This window comes from Euprymna scolopes, chromosome 19 (genome assembly GCF_053919585.1).
Source record: "Euprymna scolopes isolate OS-2025 chromosome 19, ASM5391958v1, whole genome shotgun sequence".
Classification (NCBI taxonomy): Eukaryota; Metazoa; Mollusca; class Cephalopoda; order Sepiida; family Sepiolidae; genus Euprymna; species Euprymna scolopes.
In genome coordinates, this window is record NC_136500.1 from 136305025 (window position 1) to 136327390 (window position 22366).

The following is a 22366-nucleotide window of genomic DNA, read 5'->3' on the forward strand; positions in this document are numbered from 1 at the left end:
ATATATTTCTTTCCATTTTTTTCTCGCCATTATGTAAAGTTGAAGAAAAAAAAAATTAATGGACAGTCCGCATACTTTTTTCTGCGGTGTTGTTTTTGAAATGCCGAAGAATACGTTTGGCGCGATTTGAACTTCAGGGTAGTGTTTTCGGTGTTACATATATATATATATATATATATATATATATATATATATATATATATATATATATATATATTGTGTATATTTAGGCAGCATTTTCTCATTTAGACAAATATTATTGAACATATGTATGTATGTATATATATATATATATATATATATATATATATATATATATATATTGTGTATATTTAGGCAGCATTTTCTCATTTAGACAAATATTATTGAACATATGTATGTATATATATATATATATATATATTGTGTATATTTAGGCAGCATTTTCTCATTTAGACAAATATTATTGAACATATGTATATATATATATATATATTGTGTATATTTAGGCAGCATTTTCTCATTTAGACAAATATTGTTGAATAGCACGGAATTATTCTGTTTTACAATTTTCCTTTTTATCTTCTCCAATCTTCGAATAGTCCTTTTTGTGCTTTTCTCGAAATTGCATACGTTGGATCCATAATCGCGAGCGCTTTCGACAGAAGTACTTCTATCATCCTCAAGCATATTGTAGAAATAAATGTAGAGATTGTTTTTTAATTTACTTATATATACATTTTTTTTCCTAGTCACATTGTAATTTGTTACAAGTTCGGTGGGTGGACTTTTTTCTTTTTTTTTTTACATATATTAAACACATTTATATATACAAACACATATATACATTTTAAAACATTTATCCCAAACATTTCAAAACGTTCCAGCTGCATTCATAATTAATATTATTTATTTGAGGCTTCTTTGTTTTAATGTACAATGCTTCGAGTATTCTTAGCCTATTTACATTTCTCTCACTCTGCAATACTCTTGTATTTTCTACCATAATTCTTCGAAATTCCGAATGTTGCCAGCCATGTCCCTTCAAATGGTGTGATATGGAGCTAGAGTCAGAGAGATGGAGAGTCAATCTTCGCGACAATGTGTTAGTTGTTGAACCAATATAGCTACTAATATTAGAGATACACTCTCCTATTGGGCAGCTAAATTTGTAAACCACATTGGTCCTTTCCAACAGGTCATTTGTTTGCGAAATGTTGTTTTTCATTACAAGGCTTGTTGTCTGTATTTTTTTATAATATATAATAAATTTTATTTTTTTAAATTATTTTTGGGAGCCACATATCTACGGATATATATATATATATATATATATATATATATATATATATATATATATATATATATATATATATATATATATATGATACAAAATTTATGCTGTGGCCTGTGTGGGAATATGCTGATCATATATTCACTCTAACTAACTTTAATCTAAATCGTAGATTCTTACGTCAATTAGTTTGAGAATCGATTGATTCGATAAACCATCTATAAATATTGCAAATGTTTATGTCGGTGTATCAATTTGTTCATCTCGATATTATCAAAAATCGATATTTAAAAACAATATTTTTTCTGCATTTCGTGTATCATTAACTTCTGCCACTAATAATATGCACAGCAAAAGTTAGAGATACCAATCGAGATATCGAGTTTTATGTTATTGGCTCTGACACTTTTTACGTGGCGTTTTATCAAAATAATATTCTTGGGTTTATGAGTATTTTTATTTTTTGCATTTTCATTCTCTTCTTATATATCTATGGAGATTGATTCATTTTAACAGACGTTCATAACCATCCTCACCGCAGCTGCTGGGTGAATCATGAGTGACACTCAAACCACACCCATGGGCATGAAGGGGACTTTTAAAGCCAGCGATTGACTTCCCACATACAAGTCGCAAAAAGAAAGCCTGCACTTGTCATTTTTTTCAAAAACTGCAAATTTAAGCTAAATTTAATGTAACTGTTTAAACAAACTATACCTCATTTGATTGACCTTTTTTTCTATAATTTTACCTGTTCTTTTTTTACTTCTAATTGAAATATTCTACTGTTCACGGCAATTTAAAAAAATGAATATGAATTCAAATTGAGGAGGCAAAAAGAAAGTCCGCACAATGGAAAATTTTTATTTAAATGTAACTTTGGGACATTAATGCAACACAAATACAGCAGGAACATAATGAACTAGTTAATATTTAGTAGCATAGCCTTTTCTGCACTTTGACAGCCTTCAATCTTTTGGCAGCGTCGTTACTTAAAGATTGCAATTACGAGCCGAGATGTCAGAATTTTTTTTTTTTTTCGATTTTTAAAGTTTTAATATTGGAACAGGATTATTTACGCCATTTTTTTGTTCGTTTTTTTTTTTTTTAATTTTTTTGTATTTTTCTATCGCGTTCGCTGTTTTTTTTTCCAGATTTTTTAAAAGAAGTTTTAACATCGTTCGCTTATTCTTTTTTTTTTGCGTTTTAATTATGATTTACCCCCTACACCACACCACACCCGGGCAACACCGGGTACCCCAGCTAGTTCCTAATAAAGACATCAGCCATTATCAATGAGCTATCAATGGTCATCATTATCATCATCTGAAGCGGTTACGCAAAGGTTGCCAACATCCTTAGTTAAAGTTATTTTTGTGAAAGGAATTCTAACAGTAATAACACAAACTGCGATAGAGAAAGCATGACACACTATTGTTAATGTTTTTAATGACAGCCTTTTAAAATTATAAACGTTGGAAAATGAAGCAAAAAGGAAGTAAGCTAGCGATATACAAATTCCGACCGTTAGAACACTCTCTGATTGCTTTACTGTTTTGCGAACATTTCATATTTATGGTGCTTATTTCTTAAATTCTCGTGTTAATTGGTGCTGACCGATAGGTAACGTCCTAGCAAATGGATTCAAATGTAACTTTATAACTGAGTCTGTAGTTTTGTTTAATAGGATGTGGAACGATAAAAGTGTCGCCCCAAAAGAAAACAAAACTATATCATTATTTCAAAACTTTCATTGGAAAATCAATTCAAGTAACTTGATTATGTAGTAGAGCTGACATCTATTCAATGCAGTCACCTTCAGCCTCAATCACCAATTTGATACGGGTCCGGAATTGGAAGCATGCCTTTTCCACAAACGCCGGTGGGAGCTCGGCAGATACTCGGTGGATGGCGGCGATCAGGCTGGTTTAGGCGTTGTGGAAGGTCATATTGGTGATGTTCTCAACATATGATCAAACGATGCAGTCCAGCAGGGTTAATCGGGGGGATGGGGGCCAGTGAGAGACGGGTACAAAGTCGTAGCAGTCTTTCTGAATCCAAGCCTAGGTCTCGGGACGTGGGACGGTGTCGCATCCTGCTGCCACATCCAGGGCCACCTGATTGCCCCAGGAGATTACCGCACTCTTCAGAATATCCAAGTACACTTTGGCATTGACTTTCAAGCCGACTTCAAAGATGCGAGGTGGCATGATGTGGCCCTCACTTGAACCCACACTAAAGACAATAACCGTGACCAGAAACTTTGTTTTAATCACCCTGGGCACGCACCTGTTATTCTTAGCAATCCTGCAATGCATTTTGAAAATAAATAAAATAAAATAAAAAATAAAACGAAAGAGAAATAGAATAATGTCCTCTTTTCTAGGGCGATGATTTTATCGTTCTATTGTACCCCCTAACTGATGAAGCTGGCTAGGACCCCTGTTTCTCTGGAAATCTCGGCTCGTGCCATCTAGTCTTCTCTGAGGGTTGTTACATTGAATACTGTATGCTGAAAGCGAATATCGAAGCCGCAGGCAGGAAGAAAAACAAACTCGTGTTCTCTAGTCTACAGAGTTAAATTTCACAAACTTATGTCTTTACAAATATCATTCAGTTCGTAGTAAGTCTTTCAACGTCTCAAATCTCTTCACAGGCAGCGTCAGGCGGGTGGATGAGGAAGTAGAGGAAGGGTCGGGTCCTTGGGGAAGGGCAGTCTCTATACGGTCTGTTCTCCCCGAAATCAAAAAGCAATCTGACTTATTTTCGAGCGTATCGACCCGATGTGGGTGGAGTGGAAGTCTCCTCAGCCAATCAAATCACGCTAAACCCTAACTGCGGGTGTGCGATTCAACCGCAATCTGAGGTCCAATTCAAGATTAAAATCCCATAACCTTGAGGTCATCACCCATCACTCAGCCAGTACAATATGTTCTCCTAACATCCTCACATTTGCTGTTGTTGAGTTTTTGCAAATAACAAAATATCTCAGGTTTTTCCAACCAAAAAGCAAATATATATATTTTGACATGAAATAAATTATATATATTTATATTCTCTATTTTAAATCCTCGGGTTATCTGACGTCAGCGGGGAACGATTAGCTATCTCAGCGTAGTTCTAAAGCTCCCCAGTGGAGGATTACGTCACACTATCATAAATATATATATATATATATATATATATATATATATATATATATATATTTCTATAGAAATATATTTTCTTATGTTGACCATCTTATAATTTATTCCTTTAATTCAGTTGACATTTCAATTCAAAATGGCATAATGGAACCATAGCAGAGGTATTTGCAGCTTCTCTCCCAATTTAATAAATAAATCACACTTTATTTCATTTTGACGGATTGATATATTCTGTTTCTTCTGATGAGTTAAAGGCATAATAGATTAACTAACTGATATAATAATTAAGTGATTGATTTTGCGCCACGAAACAGATACTGTCAAGAATTCTAAATGTCAACTGAATTAAAGGAATAAATTATAAGATGGTCAATATCATTTTGGGATATAGTTTTTTTTGTCATTTATTCACTACATATATATATATATATATAGAGAGAGAGAGAGAGAAAGAGAGAGAGAGAGAGGCAGACAGCCAGACAGAGAGTGAGAGACAGAGACATACAGACAGACAAACGGAGAGTAAGATGGAGAGATCAAGAAAAAATAAAGAAAATAAAAAGACGTATAGTTTAGAAGAAATGCAGAATAGTAAAGCGGAAGAAGACAAAACAGAAAAAAAGCAAAAGAAAAAAGTTAAGAGATTAAATATAACGAAAAAACACGTAGAGTCTAAATTAAAAAAAAACAAAACAAAAAGCTCGATTCGAAAATAAAAAAAAATTAATAAGCAAAGACGATGCATTTCTTTCTTATTAAAACGCATTTCAACAACGACAAAGAACAAATTGTTCAAAATTTTGTGCGCATGCGCAGATTCGTTTTGCTATTTTTGATTTATAAACGACAATTAAACGGATTTGCCGCGCATTTCTCCCTGTGGATCATTGAGGCCAATATTCTCTGTATGCACAAACGCTTTGAATAATTTTATTTTTTTTAAAGCGTACACAAAATGAATTCAAAATCTGAAAAGATGTGTCCATAAAACAAAATAGATGACTAAATGTAGAACAGAACTGATACAAAAGAAAGGAAACAAGATGAACTATTATAAAAATATAGATTATATATATATTAAAAAATTATATTATAAATATATTAAATATATAAAATATTATATTATAAATATATTAAATATATAAAAAATTATATTATAAATATATTAAATATATAAAAAAATTATATTATAAATATATTAGATATATAAAAAAATTATATTATAAATATATTAAATATATAAAAACATTATATTATAAATATATTAAATATATAAAAACATTATATTATAAATATATTAAATATATAAAAAATTATATTATAAATATATTAAATATATAAAAAAATTATATTATAAATATATTAAATATATAAAAAATTATATTATAAATATATTAAATATATAAAAAAATTATATTATAAATATATTAAATATATAAAAAAATTATATTATAAATATATTAAATATATAAAAAAATTATATTATAAACATATTAAATATATAAAAAAATTATATTATAAATATATTAAATATATAAAAAAAATTATATTATAAATATATTAGATATATAAAAAATTATATTATAAATATATTAAATATATAAAATAATATATTATAAAAAGATGATCTATTATACCTGAACCAAAAGATTCTGAAGAAAGTAAAAAGTAGAAAAAAATATAGCCATGGCATGGATCGACTATGAGCAAGCGTACGACAGGATCTCTCAAGTATGGAAAATAGAATGCCCGAGAACGTTCAGAAAACAGCGACAACATCTAATTCATTTCATACGTGTCAGCCGATCTTCCCGATGAAAACTTTTTCCAGAGATAACATGCAACGAGAAAAGAAAACAAAAAAAAATATTTCTATTCCTGAATGTTATTAATGTTGAAATTTTATTTTAAATAAATAAACACGCGCACACACACACACAAGCACACCCATATATATGTATAGTGTGACACTTGATTACAGAATAAAAAGTAATCACATTTGAAAGACCATAGAGACTTTATAAATGACATCATGACATAATGGAGAAAAAAGTTTCTATTCCTGTGACACACACACACACACACACACACACACACACACACACACACACACACACACATACACACACACACACACATATATATATATACATAATTATTTACTATAATAATTATAAAATACTTACAGACACAAGTGTTTCACCCTTTCGGGAATCTTCAGTGCACGGTGCCACGATTAACACGAGTCGATAATTTCGTACCCATCTCTGACTTTATTAGCAAGGAGCGTATCCATTCCGCTACCGTTAACCGCGTGAAATAACGTTGAAATTTAAATATTTTATTTTTAAATGTATTTAATGTCCATCAGAGTGAACTAATCATTATATGATGATCTGTGCATAAGAGCTAAATTGCCCGACTTAATACAGCTGAAAGTATATATATATATATATATATATATATATATATGATTGCAACGTCTTGTCAGACGAGTGCCACTCCCTCAGACATTTAAAATCCATGAGCCCAAATGTCTGAGGGAGTATCTATACAAATATGATGTTACAGAGTCTTAGTTTTGTACGACAGCTAAGTCTCTCTCTCTCGGTTCAAAATGTTGAGATCCAGCAACAAGCAAGAGCAAGATAGCCAGCAACAAATTAAAGTGCAGACCAGCTTAATGCGGGTAATGGTCTTCCGCTTTATGGTTTTTTTAAATCAGAGATTTGCTTCTCCTAAAAAGGTTGCCTTCATCACGGCTTACGGGAGCCCTCTTTACCCCAATACACATATGCACACACACAAATATACACGGTGCTAGTTAGCCGTTGACCCAGAAAAAGAGTTCACTCGCCCTTTGGAAGGTGTTGTTTTTAATCCTTCAGGGAGACTAGCCGCCCTCCTCACCAAACAAGTCTGGTGGGGGAACCAGTTTAGTCGCCGGTGACCCGACCAGTAGCATATGACATGACCTGACATATATATATATATATATATATATATAAAGAATATATATATTAAGAACCAGATTTCTTCTGTGGAATAAAAATTGTATTAGATTGCCTGACGAGGACTTGTTGTCTTGACCGACCATCTGTCCGAAACATTAGCGTGCCCAGCGTTTCAAGCATTTAAATTTGTCTATATCAATAAAAATATATCTTACTCTTTTTTTTTTTTATCGAGCATTCTTTATAACCTCGTTAAATTGATGAGTTTTCTCTTTTGAATACCTTTAACTGGGTGAACAGTGTTAATTCACATGCCCGTCATAGCAACAGCTTAATAGCGTAACGGTTAGAAGCACAGTCCATCGTCTAGCCAGTCGAGTTTAAACCTGGGTTGTGACTGTTGCTTGTCTAACCACACTGATGACCTGTGGTACAGCGAAACAGTACTGTATGTGGATGTTGATATATATATATATATATATATAATTATTTACTATAATAATCAAATACCTAGAGGTATTAGTGTTTCATCTTTTAGGGAATCATCAGTGCAGGGTGTCACGATTAACACTGGTCGACCGATTCGCACCCGGCAACGAAGCTATTTTTGACTCCATTAACAAGGACCAAATCCATTCGGCCACCGTTAACCGCGAGAAATACTGTTGAAATTTAAACATTTATTTTAAAATGTGTTTAATGTCTGTCAGGGTGATCTAATCATTATATGATGATCTGTGCATACGAGCTAAATTGACCGACTTTATTTCAATTGAAAGTGCTCAACGATAAGAAACATATTTTTTAAGGGGTCGACATAATTACTTACAGATACTATATATATATATATATATATATATATATATATATATATATATATAAAAGAAAACAAGCGTGATCATTTTATCGCATCTCGCTTGTTTTCTTCCCCTTATAAAGGAAATGTTTCTTTTCCATAATGTTTCATTGTTAAAGTGTTTTTTATTTAATTAGTCTGAAGAAAGGCTGATCTTCTGAAAATTATAAACGACATAATCTTCAAATTTGTCGAAATGGTCTTGAAGCAACTGTAACTAATAATGAAATACACTTTTGTTGCTATCAACCCATTCTTTGAAGTCTTAGTTTTTTGTTAAAACAGTATACAAATACTCAATCATGAAATATGATAATTTTGTAGCTTACGTTTTAAGTCATCTCCTTTTTGGCTTAAATTTATTGGTATATGAACGATTACTGAATTATATAAACCTAGTATAATTCGGAATACTACAAACAAGACTATATGCACACACATTTATATATATATATATATATATATATATATATATATACTAGCAAAAGTACCCGTCGTTGACTGGGTTCAAAAACGGCCTACAGAAAATGGACTGTGATTGATGAAAGTATGATAGGTTATGAAAAGGAAGGGTTGTAGAGAGATAGCTTCGAATTTGAGGGTATGAAAACCAAAGCAAAATATGATGAAAGTAAAAATAAAATAGATAAGCCCCATAATTTATTACACCATACCTGTTCACACTGAAACACTTATCACAATATTCTGTGGATCAATATTAAAAAACCTTGTTAAACTTTGTGACATATTTCCATTCTATGGAGGTCAGGCGCAAACGAACACCCCATAATTTTATTATACAATATTTCTTCAAACTGAAACATAATTATAAAACTATACTTACGCAAATAGATATGAAAAGTCTTTATTAAAGTTTGTGCCTATTTCCATTCTATGGAGGCCAGGCACGAACGCAGACCTCACAATTTTTTTAATACCATCCCTATTTAAGTTAAAACATACTTATCAAAGTATTATTATGTACATCTATATCAAAAACACTTGTAAACGTTTTTTTTTAATTTTTAAATTTTTTATTTCCATACTTTGTGGACCAGGCGCGAACGTAAACCCCACAATTTTAATGAACCACCGTTCTGCCAGATCAAACATACCCATTCCTGTGTCTCGATACATCTTTTATCATTATATGTAATCAGTTTTTTAAAATAGTCAACCATATAGGAATCTATTCGTGACCACACACACACACACACACACACACACACACACGACAGAACGGTTACACATATAAACTTTATATAGAAGGACAAAAGAACATATCACAAATTATATATATATATATATATATATATATATATATATATATGTATATAAGACAATAACATGCTTGGGTTGACAACGAGGATGAAAAAATAAAGCGATCGTTAAAGAAATGGGAAACACGCAATCAAACACAGGAAAATATAGCAAAACATATCACAAATTAGTTATATATATATATAATATATATGTATAATATATATATATACATATATATATATATATATATATGCATATATATATATATATATATATATATATATATATATAAAGATAATAACACAACATGCTTGGGTTGACAACGAGGATGAAAAAATACAGCGATCGTTAAAGAAGTGACAAACACGCAATCAAACAAAGAAAACACAGAAAAATATAGCAAAACAAATATTAAAAAATACGAATGATTTCAATAATGGGAAATAAAAAAAAACGTATTTACTGAAGAAAAGCAATGCTGTTGTAGTAAGAATGAAAATAAAATACACAGCTAAGACACACGAACAATATATATATATATATATATATATATATATATATATATATGATGGTGATTGCAACGTCTTGTCAGACGAGTGCCACTCCCCCAGACACTTAAAGTACATGAGCTCAAAAATGACTTCCATCGTCACAGGTCCATTTTAATAGACAAATGCCGTAGGGAGTATCTATACACAGATGATGTTACAGAGTCTTAGCTCTGTACGACAGCTAAGTCTCTCTCTCAGTTCAGCAACATGTTAAACTGCAGACCAGCTTAATTGGGGTACTGGTCTCCCGCGTTATGGTTTTTTAAATCAGAGATTTACTTCTCCTAGAAAGGTTGCCTTCACCACGGATTACGGGAGCCTTCTCCACCCCCAACACGCAAATACATACATACATACACACAAACACACACGGTGCTAGTTGGACGTTGACCCCGAAAAAGATTTCATTCGCCCTTTTATATATATATATATATATATATATATATATATATATATATATATATATATATATATATATATATATATAGTGCAAAGATTTGCTGAAAATTTAAAGACTCACGTTTTCTTTATTTTTATTTATGTATTATTTATTTTTGTTTTAATTTTCCCTGTTTTTCCTATTTGTTTTTATTACAATTATCATATAATTTTATATAATGTTATTCCTATATTTATGCGTATTTATTTTAATATTGTTTTTCTTTTGCTTAGTGTTTGTATTATATTACCCGATGCAGGGGAGGTCACTCTCGTGGTCTCATTTTTATCTAGGATTGTCTCCTTTGCATTTTTACCTAATCCGCTCTAGTGCGTGAAATTAAATATTTGTTTCTGTGCAAGCACCCGTTGATTACATCTAGTCTTTTGTTTAATAATTTTTCTTTTGATTTTAATATATGATAGGATTCTAATATACATAGGTTGCCTATTTTCGATTTGCTAGGTTTATATTTCCCCTTATCAATTATTTACCATCTTAATTTATATTCAGTTTTATTTTCCTTTAATTCCTTAATCCATACTGCTAAAGTGGTTGAGTTTTTCTTTGTTTTTTTTCCGGTTGTTTTCGCAATTACTATTGGTTCTGTTTCTATTTTCGTTATAGTAGCTGTGGTTGTCACTATTGTTATGATCCTTTCTATCGTTGTTTTCATTTTTATTTACATTGTTGTTGTTTTCGTTATTTGTGGTGTTCTTTTCTTTCTCAGTTTCATTTTTTAAACGATGCTAGGTGATTACGATATCTATCCTTAAAGCAAGTTCCGGTGCTCCCCAGATATACTTTAGTTTCATTATTTGTTATGACTTCACATTTGTATACTACGTTTGAAATTAAACAGTTCCCCCTCATTGGACATTCGTTAGGGTCCCGGCAGTTACATTCTTTTACATTGTTAGATTCATTTTCTGTCCTATTTCTGTTTTACAAACATTTGTTTAATTTTGTGCTATTTGAGCCAATTATGGTATTTGTTAAGTTAGCAGACGTAGAGAATGATAGCTTAACAGTGTTTTTATTAATTATCTTACTTAGTTACTACCTTGCTGGAAATTTTTTCTTTAATTTGGTAAAATTCCCTCGGGATGTTATTTTGAAATTTAAATATTTTATTTTTAAATGTATTTAATGTCCATCAGAGTGAACTAATCATTATATGATGATCTGTGCATTGAACCACGTCTAGCTCTTCCTTCTATTTTTCTTTTTAACTTCTCTTTTCATTTTTCTTTTTCGTGTTTATTGTATATTTTATTTTTTCATTTATTTTTGCTCTTTTTTTCCTATTTTATATTTCCTCATCGACATGTTGTAAAATTTGTTCTTTCTGTTATTGTTTTGAGTTTCCTTAACAAATTTAATTTGTTCTTTATATCCTGATCTAGCTATGGCTTAGTTGTAATATTCCTTGTTTTTATTGAATAATTCTTCATTGTGTGATATTTTGGATATTCTTTTTGAGATGCTAGGTATAAGTGCTTTTTTCATACTATTTGGATGATTGGACTTGCGATCTATGTAGAATAGCGTTTGGTTGGGTTTATGGTAGGGTGCATAGGAGGTATTGTCTAGATTCAGGGTTATGTCTAAGAAGTCTACACATTTGTGGTTTGGGTCTGTTGTTATATCTAGGTTAAGTTTACTGAAGAATTGTTTAACTTTTTGTTTGTTTGTTTTTCAAATAACCTATTTGTTGAGTTCAAGTATAATAATGCATCGTCCCGGTATAGTCCTTCTCTTAGTCCTGGAATCTTTTTATATAGTTCATTTAGTATATAAAGACCTACAAGGTCTGTTACTTGTGCACTATATATATACATATATATATATATATATATATATATATATATATATATTATTCAATTTTCACCCCAAACAAGGTAAGTGCTACTTTGAAGTAGGGGGCTACTATCGGGAACATAAGTTGCAGGGACATTATAAAGAGAGATGAGTAGAAAGATGTTTGTTCACATTACACTTGAACTTCTGCATATCACTACAGTTTGGAAAGCAGTATCCCGGAAGGGAGTTCCAAAGACTTGCAATTCTGGGGAAGAAACTATTGGAGTAAAAGGCTTTCTTGCACCTAGGGATCTCTACTGTAAAGGGATGAGACTTAGTAGCTTGTCGGGTTTGTCGGGGGTAGTTACGTCGAGGGGGTGCAAATGCTTTTATTTCGTCAGAGGATTCACCATTTAAATAATTGCAGAACAGGCAGAGGGATGCAACATCTCGTCGATGAGAGAGAGGTTGAAACTTAGCAGACAGTTCAGAACCTATTAGGTTGCCGATTCTCTTTTGAACCCTCTCTAGGAGTGAGAGACTATTAGCAGATGCACCAGCCCAAATGTGATAACAGTGCTCCATACATGGGCGAATGGTGGTCTTATAGAGGTACATGATACTTTCAGGCGTAAGTAATTTTCGGACACGGTGGAAAGAGCCCACCTTCTTTGCAGCAGCCTTGCCAATGCTCTCAATGTATCTATTCCAGTTCATGTTCCCTGTAAACGTTAGGCCGAGGAGTTTAAAGGAAGTACTTTCAGGCAGAGTGTTCTTGGCCAATTCTATTGGTGGCAGAAAAGGTTTCTTGTAGTTATTGAAGGAAACAAGCTTAGTCTTGGCAGCATTGTGACCATCCATTTTTGTCCCCATTCCACTACAGATTGGAGATCATCCTCGAGTGTTTCTGCCATAAAGGAATTGTTTTCAGTCCACAGAAAAAAATTGTGCTAAAAATTGTGTCGAAAGTAAGTAAAAATAAAATGTTTGTGCGTAAAAAAAGAGCGAAAACAATATGGAATAAAAAAGTTTGTTGTCCTAAGTTTAAAATTAAGTTGAAATGCTTTGAATCGCGATTTGTATTATTTTTAGAACAGCGAACGAAAAAAAGGCAAAAATGATTACTAAATGGGCTCTTGTTTACATAAGAGAAAATGGGTTTGATTTGCCGTAAAAAATGCGGATAGAAAGACGAAAAAAAAAGGAAGAGACAAGCAAGTTGGAATACATGAATTGTTTGCTTGCTCATTAAAGACGCGACGTACGAAAAAAAAGTCTTGTTTTAACCGAATTTAAGCGTATTTTTTTTTTACACAGGCATCACCACATTTTCAAGGCCAAGAGACCACTCGAGGGTAAGAGTTAAAGAGTGTACAGTAGAAATTGCACAATATAGTAATCAATTCGGTAAATTTGTTAACTTATATGGAACGGCTCATCAAGAACTTCTTTACGTTAGACTTGAAGACAACCATATTTTAGTCAGCCAGAAAGCAGGAAAAGGAAGACAATTCCACAGGCGTGCAGTTCTAAGAAAGAAACTTTGTTTGTGGACTCTACGTTTAGGTTTAGGCACATATAAAGAGTGGGGTGAATTATTGATAGTATTAGACGAGTGTTTCTTGAGAAAGTTTGGCGAGGGGGACCATAGACTGAAGCTCAGTCGAACACTTTCCATGAAAATAACGATACATCAGAGACAAACTCACAACATCTCTTCTGTGAGATAGAGGTTGCAGGGAAGAGAAAAGGACATTTCCTACGAGGCTACGACGTCTATTTTGAACTCTATCAAGGCAGGACAAGTCCTTTCTAGCAGCTCCTGCCCAGATGTGGCAGCAGTATTCCATCCATGGACGTACCTGGCTCTTATATAGATAGAGAATAGCATCAGCAGTGAGATATTTACTGGATCGATAGAAAGACCCCACCATTTTTCCAGCGACCTTGGCAACAGATTTGATGTACGTGTTCCATTTAAGATCAGGAGTAAAGGTCAAGCCCAGAAGCTTGTCAAAACTTGAGGCCTCTAAGATGAGAGCCATTCATTTCAATTGATGCCAGATGTGGATCAGAATGTTGATGATGCAAAGAGAGAAGCTTGGTTTTAGATGCATTAAAAGTAACCAACCACTCCTTTCCCCATTGTACCACGTGCTCCAGATCAGAGGAGAGAGAATCGGAGAGAACTTGGTCGTTTACTGTCTTAGATGTGCTAACATAAATGGTAGTGTCATCAGCATAAATGTCTACGAATGACGTAGTTTAAAAATTAATTTGATGTGATTGTAATATTGGTTGTAAAAGTTGCTTCGGGTGCAATGTGTCAAACCTGTTGAGTTAATTTTAAGTAAATAAAGAGGAATATATAAATGTTTATAAAGAAAAAAAAAACAGAATTACGAGATGACTAATTGAGATGCAGATATCAGCATGGGTTAAGATTGATAGGTTGAATATTACGTACGGCCCATGATTCATTTTATTATTTCGAAAGTGATTAGCATGTTTTTTTTTGTTTTGTTTCGTGATTTTCTTCGGCTACGGATGTTCACATTCGCTATGAGCTAAACAAGGCAGGTTTTAGCTGAAACTTGAAGAAATGGATTCCCCACATGGTAAAATAAATACGAACAGAAGCCGCCCTGTGCGCCTCGCGGATTACAACTGCCTAACCTTGGAGTACAAAGATTATTCCTCTGGCATGGAGCAGGTGGTTATGTGCAAAAAGATTATTAAGTTGCGAGTCACTCAAGTGAGAAGAATTGCAGTGGTGTATAAAATAGAAGAAAAAAGGCCGGCATACTTGACAATCAGCAGATTGTGTTATATTATGCACTTTTTTTCTAGAATTCAAATACACAACAACACATTCGGTGTAAGCAACAGTCCGTTTTTATTCCTTGTTGTTTCTCTGTTATGGTGGAGAGAGAGAGGAGTGGGAGAGCGACAGAGAGAAGTATATCGTTGCGTCCGCTTGGTTGACAAATCAAATCTCCAATCGTTCTTGTATCACTTTTTCCTGTCAATTTTTAAAAACATCAACATAACCAGATTCCTTTAACTGCTACATTTTGTTTACATTCGTGAGAAATATTGAAACAATTCTGGTTTATCTGTCATGTTCCTCACATTCCATCCGCAGACGCGTGCCATATTTTTTATTCATATAAATACATATATGTATATACACATATACACATATATATACTAGCATGTCAACCCAGCTTAGACCGGACCCTTTGTGTAACAACTGGATCCCAAACGCAAGTGATAGTATAACAAGGTACTTTATTAAGTCTTTTGATAAGTACATATGTGGGTTGATCATCGTTCATCGCTGGAAAAAATGCATTGAAAATTCTGGTGACTATGTAGAAAAATAAATTCTGGGACAATAAAGGTAGCTCGTTTTTATGGTACCACTCTCGTTTTCGTAGCTCTTTAACTTTTCGAGTTAAAAATAGGAAGCTTTACTTTTTGAACAACCGTTGTAGTAGTGTGCTAGCCTCGTGGCGTTGCTGAAGCGAGAGTAAGATATTATTAAAACGATGCGTAATAAGAAAGATCTCTTATTCAACTTTTATGTATGATGTGACCGCTATAATGTAATAAATGTATATTTATATTCTATTTATTTCAAGTTTTATTGCTTTTTATCTTTGTTCAGCCAATACGAAAGTAGATCACATTGTTGTAGACCCGGGCTAGGGGTCACAAATGAAGAAACCACAAGTAGTGTAAAGTGTATAAAATATAATATGTATTTATCATAAAGAATACAGGAGCCACTAAAGTGGTATGAGAGGAACGTATTCGTAGCATGCAGTTTAACATGATATGAATGTCTCTGAAACCAGTAATATTCATAAGACTGGTTTATTCCATTAACTTGTCAAAGTGAGGTGAATTGTACCCCCCTTCCGAGATTTTCATTCCCCTGAAATGATCGTATAGCTCTTTTCCCTAGGATTGATCTCTATCGGATCGATAATTTTCCTTTTTCTGGAGGACTGGCTTTGTCCGGCTGCTTATGATATCACCAGGTCGAATGTGTCATATATCTGGTCCATTACCTCTTCTTGTTCAACAGGAGGTTGTCTTTCGTCATCTATGATACGTTTCCGAATTTGGTTCAAATGCTTCTTGTGAGTAAATCTTGGACATTCGATAATGTAGACCATCCGCTCGACCCTTTTCTGGACCTTTCCTAGTTCCCACATCGTACTATTATTTTTGTGTACAATACCTTTTCACCAGGTAAATACCTTTTTTAGGTACTATAGTAATCGGCGTTTTCATCTGTTTTGGCAAAAGTATCTCGAGGACAGGCCTAATTTTCCTTGCGAACATTAACTCTGCCGGCGACATCTTCGATAGAGCGCTTTCATTTGGCGTAATTCGGTAAACTTGTAAAAACTGTTGTAGCGCCTTTTCTAAAGTCGTTCCTTTAGCCTTCTCCAGTGCTCTTTTCAGCGTGTCTACAAACCTCTCTGCCTGCCTGTTCGATCGGGGATGATAGGTTGGCGTCGTTATGTGGTTAACCTGAAAATCCTCGCAAAAGCTTTTAAAATCTGCTGACGTAAATTGTGTGCCATTGTCTGACACTAGACAATCGACCACACCAAACCTAGCATACAATTCGTGAAAAGCACTGATTGTAAAATCCGTCGTTGGAATTTTACATCGGAACACCTCAGGCCATTTTGAAATACTGTCTACTACTATTAAATAATAGTTTCCATCCAGTGGGCCTGCGTAATCAACGAGTATTCATTGCCATAGTTGGTCCGCTTTAGGCCTCGAGCTTAATTGTATTGGGGCGCTTTTGCAGCTAATGTGCATCCCTTACACAACTTCACCATGCCTTATATATCAGTGTTCATACTCTTCCAATAAACGTAGGACCTCACGAGGCTCTTAATTCGAGTGGCATCAGAGTGCCCCGTATAGAAGTCCTTTAGGGTGTTCTTTTGTAGTGTAGGTGGGATTGCTACACTTTCTCGGTACAACAGTTACTCATTCCACATAGAATAAACTTGCACCGCTGATTCCTCTGATTGAATTTTTTATTTTGTTTCTTTGATGAAACTATCGTCTTTAGTCTCCCTTATTATATCTTGCAAAATAGTAGTGGTAGTTCCTCGATCGTATTATACAGTATTTAGTCCTTTTCACTTTGCAGTGACGCTATTACTGTGTCTTCCAGCGGTTCCATTGATTTCGGGATTAATCGCCACAATCCGTCTGCGTGACTTAACTTCGCAGATGTAAGAAATTCCATACTGAAGTCGTAATTCTATAGAATGGCCCCCCCATCTTTGCAGTCTATTGGTTGTGTAAGTTGGCAGACCTTTTTTTAGAGCCAAAGATGGTTATAAGCGACTTATGGTAAGTTTGTTATTTAAATTTATGACCGTGTAAAAATCAGTGAAATTTTGTAACACCGAATATTATCCCCAGTGCTTCCTTTTCGATTTGAGAGTAATTGTTCTCAGCAGACAATGAAGTTCTCGACGCGTGGGCGAAATACTTAGTGGACCCATCCGGCATTTTGTGTAGAATGCATGCCCCGATCCCATAAGAACTTGCGTCATCTCTTGTTTTGGATTGAAATAGTTAGGGATAAATCTGACGTTAATACATCTTTTATCTTCTTAAACGCTGACTGGCACTCAGGCGTCCAGTCACATTTTTTTGTCCTTTTCATGTATGTTCTTAATGAACGTTTCATAGTAGTTCGCGGGACCTAAAAAACTCTGCAATGTAGTTACATTATGAGGTTCTGGCATGTCATTTATAGCTGTGGACCTATCCGGATCGGGTTTCCTCCCGTCCTTATCTATTATATGACCCAAGTATTTAATTCGTTCAAAAAAAAAAAAAAAAAAAAATTTCGCATTTTGCTTCCTCCATTGTGAAGCCGTATTCTTTTAATCTGTCAGACACTTGAAATACATTATCTTTATGTTGTTCAACATTTTGACTACGCATAAAAATATCGTCCAGCTAGCATATTGAGAAATCAAAACCGCTTAGCAAATATCGATTACCTGTTGGAAATTGTTGTGCTACCTTGATACCAATATTATATGCTAATTGAGACACCCTTCCATGGGAATTATGGACAATCTCATGACGTCACTTCCTCTGGTGACGTCACTTCCGGTATCAAGTACCGGTACCCGGAGTTTGGCACGCGACTAAGGCGGTCGGGTGCAAACACCCAACCGTTGAGGAAGGGTATTGCTCCACTTGTTTTTCCTGTAATATATGTGAATACATGTTCGTTCTTAAAAGTCCTGTGCTCCTTCGTTCTTATTACACTTTAACCCCATAACACTAATCTATTTAATTTATAAAGTTCTTTGTGCATTAAGATACACAAAAGTTTCGAGCTATCTTCCTCTACTGGTAGGTACGCCTTGCTTTAAATCTATTTTGGAAAAGAAATTCCGCCATTTAACTTAGCGAATACTTCGTCTGAGTTGGGTACCGGATATTGGTGGTCCTTGAGCGCTGAATTCAATCCGTTAGAAAAATCCGCGCATACTCTAATCTCTTTAGATTTTTTTTTCACGTATACGGTGGGGGCTGCCCACTGAGTATAGTTAATAGGGGTAAAAATCCCAGTGTTAACTAGTCTTTCCAATTCTTCTTCAATCTTATCCCTCTAAGCGAACTGTACGCTCCGTGGCTTTTTGAATTTTGGTTTTGCTTCATTCAGCAATTTGAATCTCGCCTTTATTTTTGTGCAGCATCCAAGCTTTTCAGAGAAAACACTTAGGAAAGATTTTTTGAAATCTTTTTTGAATTTGTCGGCTTTGGCTGTTAGGTTTTCGATTTTGTGACAAAAATCACTCATTGGCGAGTCCCATAATTCAAATTCCTGAATCCAATCGGTCCCGATTAAATTCTTTGCGTTCTTTGGAACGAACACTTTTAGTATTTTGTCGTTATTTTTAGTGGCACATTAATAATTACCTCACCTTCAAAATTTCTTTTTTCATAGTTACCGATCTTGCGACTTTATTCGTCTTTGTCATCGTGGGCATTCCTATTCTCTTCCACGTGTGGAAATTTATAATTGATAAATCCGATCCTGAATCGAGTTGCAGTTTCACTTCTTTATTTCTGATTCCTTGTGTTCTCCGTAGGGTCCATTTTTGCAGTTATTACGTAGCTCTTTTTTGCTACTTTTGCTCTGCAAAATGAGGTCTTGTATAAGTCACATGTTATTTTCCTTTGGTACTGAAATGCATTGTACCCATGAGGTCCTTCACATGTGCTACCAGGGATCCTAGGATTTTGTCTATTCTGATAATTTTGTGAAGATTCCCTTTTGCCTCTTGGTTGGTAATTGCTGGTGGACGGGTGTTCTTCATTTTTGAAGCGTATCTTTTTAATATGAGCGATACCAACTTCCTCTGTTTCAGGAATCTTGCTTCACTGCCACGAACCATTGACAATCTTCAACCAGTTTCAGAAACGTCAAATCAGGTTCTAATTGAAATTTATTTAGAGCACGACGTCTTATATCGGCGTCTTTTGTGGCGATCAAACCTTGTGTGAATATTAGGCATTTGAAATCATCACAGTGCTTATTGACTATAGATGTAAAAGTCGTATAGTCCTGACTCTCTTTACGTGTAAGATTCATGTATTTTACTCTTTTATGGAAAAGGCTTCATTTTGGACAGTTTAACTCCATTAACAGTTTGACTGTCTCGTCAAACGACACTTCGTTGGGTTTTATTGGTAAAATATAGTTCACGAATTTGTTATGTTCGGATGCAGCCAACTCTCGTAGCAATAAACGAACCTTCTTTTGATTCGTCCATAAACCGCAATCAATCTTAAAAAGGACTTCAAATTTTCTGAAATATTCCTTAAACGTTAGGTTATCCTCAGGAGCATGGTGAAATGTATCAATAGCTGACCAGCTCGCATCTTCTCATCCATCTGTTTCTAATTGTCAGTTGCTACTCCTCATTTTGTTTCTGTATTGCCAACTGTTCTTCTCGGAACCTTCTTTCCAGTTCTAATTGTTGACTTTGTTGGTATTTCACCATTTTTAACATCTGTTTTGCAAAATCATCCATTTTTTGAAGGTTTGGAATTACTTTATAAGACAAAATGAGTTTTTTTTCCCAGAAACACCACAATTCTATTTTTACTTTTCCTATAGTACCAACTATACAGAAAAAAAAACTTGACAAAATTCGCACCTGGTTATTTAACGAATATTTCTTTCATATATTTCTTTCCTCGTGTGGCAATTTTCCTGAGAAAATAATTCGGCGTTTGCATTTATACAGAAATAAGTAGATTGCGTTTACCTTTTTTCAATTTTCGTAGCGTGTAGGTGCTGAGTTCAATTCCTTGTTGATCATACACATTGTTTTCCTTTTTTCCTTAAAAAGAATTAGTTATTTAATGTGAAAAAGAGTTTATCGTATTTATTTAATACTGACTATTCTTTTCGATTTCTGTGCGAAAAAGAATATCATTTTCTCGTTAACACTTTATTTATCGTGCTTAGCGAAATCGTTTTATTTTCTTCTTCTTCGACATGCAGTCCGTCGACCAGTGAAAAGTTTATTTTAATCGGATTAAAATCCGACGTCTTTTTAATTTGTGCGAATACTCAATTTAGCCAATAAAATAAAATATTCTATGATTTAATTTTTGCATTTGCGTGAGCTTTTTTTCTTGTCCTAACGCTAATGCATTTAACCATAACACGTAGTAACTAGACATACTTTTTAGAACGACAAAGTTTTTTTTCAACATTATTTGTATTTATAGAGATGCAAAAAGTTTTTGTACTTACTGAAACCTTGGTATAGTTCATTCAGTTGTAATAATTCTCAACGGAATTTTTTTATGAGTTCTGTCTTAACTCGTAGTTACGCTTTTTGTAGCTTTTTAACAGCATGATAAGGCTTTTGACGACGTCTTTGTAGAATCCTTTTCTTCGGCAAAAATTGTTGTCCTTTGTTGAAGGCTTCTTTATCCTGTGTTTGTGGATATTTTACGCTCGATTGTTGGTTGTTTTTTTTTTTCAAAAGTTTACATGTAGTTTTTCCCGTTCTTCACCGAACTTTTGAAAAGAAATACTTTTGAAATTTCGAATTTTCTCCGAGTGTAGGAAAAGAATTTTTTCGAATTTCCGCGTGCGTTCTTTTTTCTTGAATCCTTTTGGTCGTCAAATGTTATTTTCAAATGGCCGTTTTTTAGAGCGAGTCCTTGTCCGAATATTCTTCATTCAGTTGTTGTAAACAACTGTTGTAGATTGGTCCGGGAAGTTCTTGAATCATCCTCGTCAGCCAGTTGTTGTAGACCCGTGCTAGGGACCACAAATGAAAGAAACCACAAGTAGTGTAAAGTGTATAAATATATGTATTTATCATAAAGAATACAGGAGCCACTAAAGTGGTATAAAAGGACCATGTTTGTATGGTATGAATGTCTCCATTTAGTCTCTGAAACGAGTGGTATTCATAAGGCTGGTTGATTCCACTTAGTTCTCAGATAGGGGTGATTTGTACCTCACAACAATTAGCAAATTTTAAATATAAAATTATCATGAGTTATGCATAGTTATATTTGCTTAAATAATCGCATGAACGTTGGCAATGCTTTCGTCTACCAACGATAAAGCATTCTGGTCCAAATCAAGCGGCAGTGGAGAAATTAATACAGTTCAATCAGTCATTCTTAAACATACGAGATGGCTTAAACAAGTTTCCAGAATTTTTCCATTGCGCAGTTTTATTGATAGTACACACATGAAACTCTACTCTCCTCCGAATTATCTCCTCCGATCGCAATGCACTTGTACCGTTCCAACAACTTCTGGAAAGCCAAGTGAACTTCCTCTTATGTGAGCGTGTCAATAACTCTGGTCACAACCGCCTTCATCCCTCTTCCCTTCTCATACAGCCTCCACTGTTTTCGACAGCCTCTAAGGTTTTCCTTAAGCTTAGGGTATAACCAATAGTCACACGGTGCAAGGTGTGGATTTTAGGAACGGTGATGAACTGTCTTGATGCCCATCTTAGTCAAATAGTCTGATCTT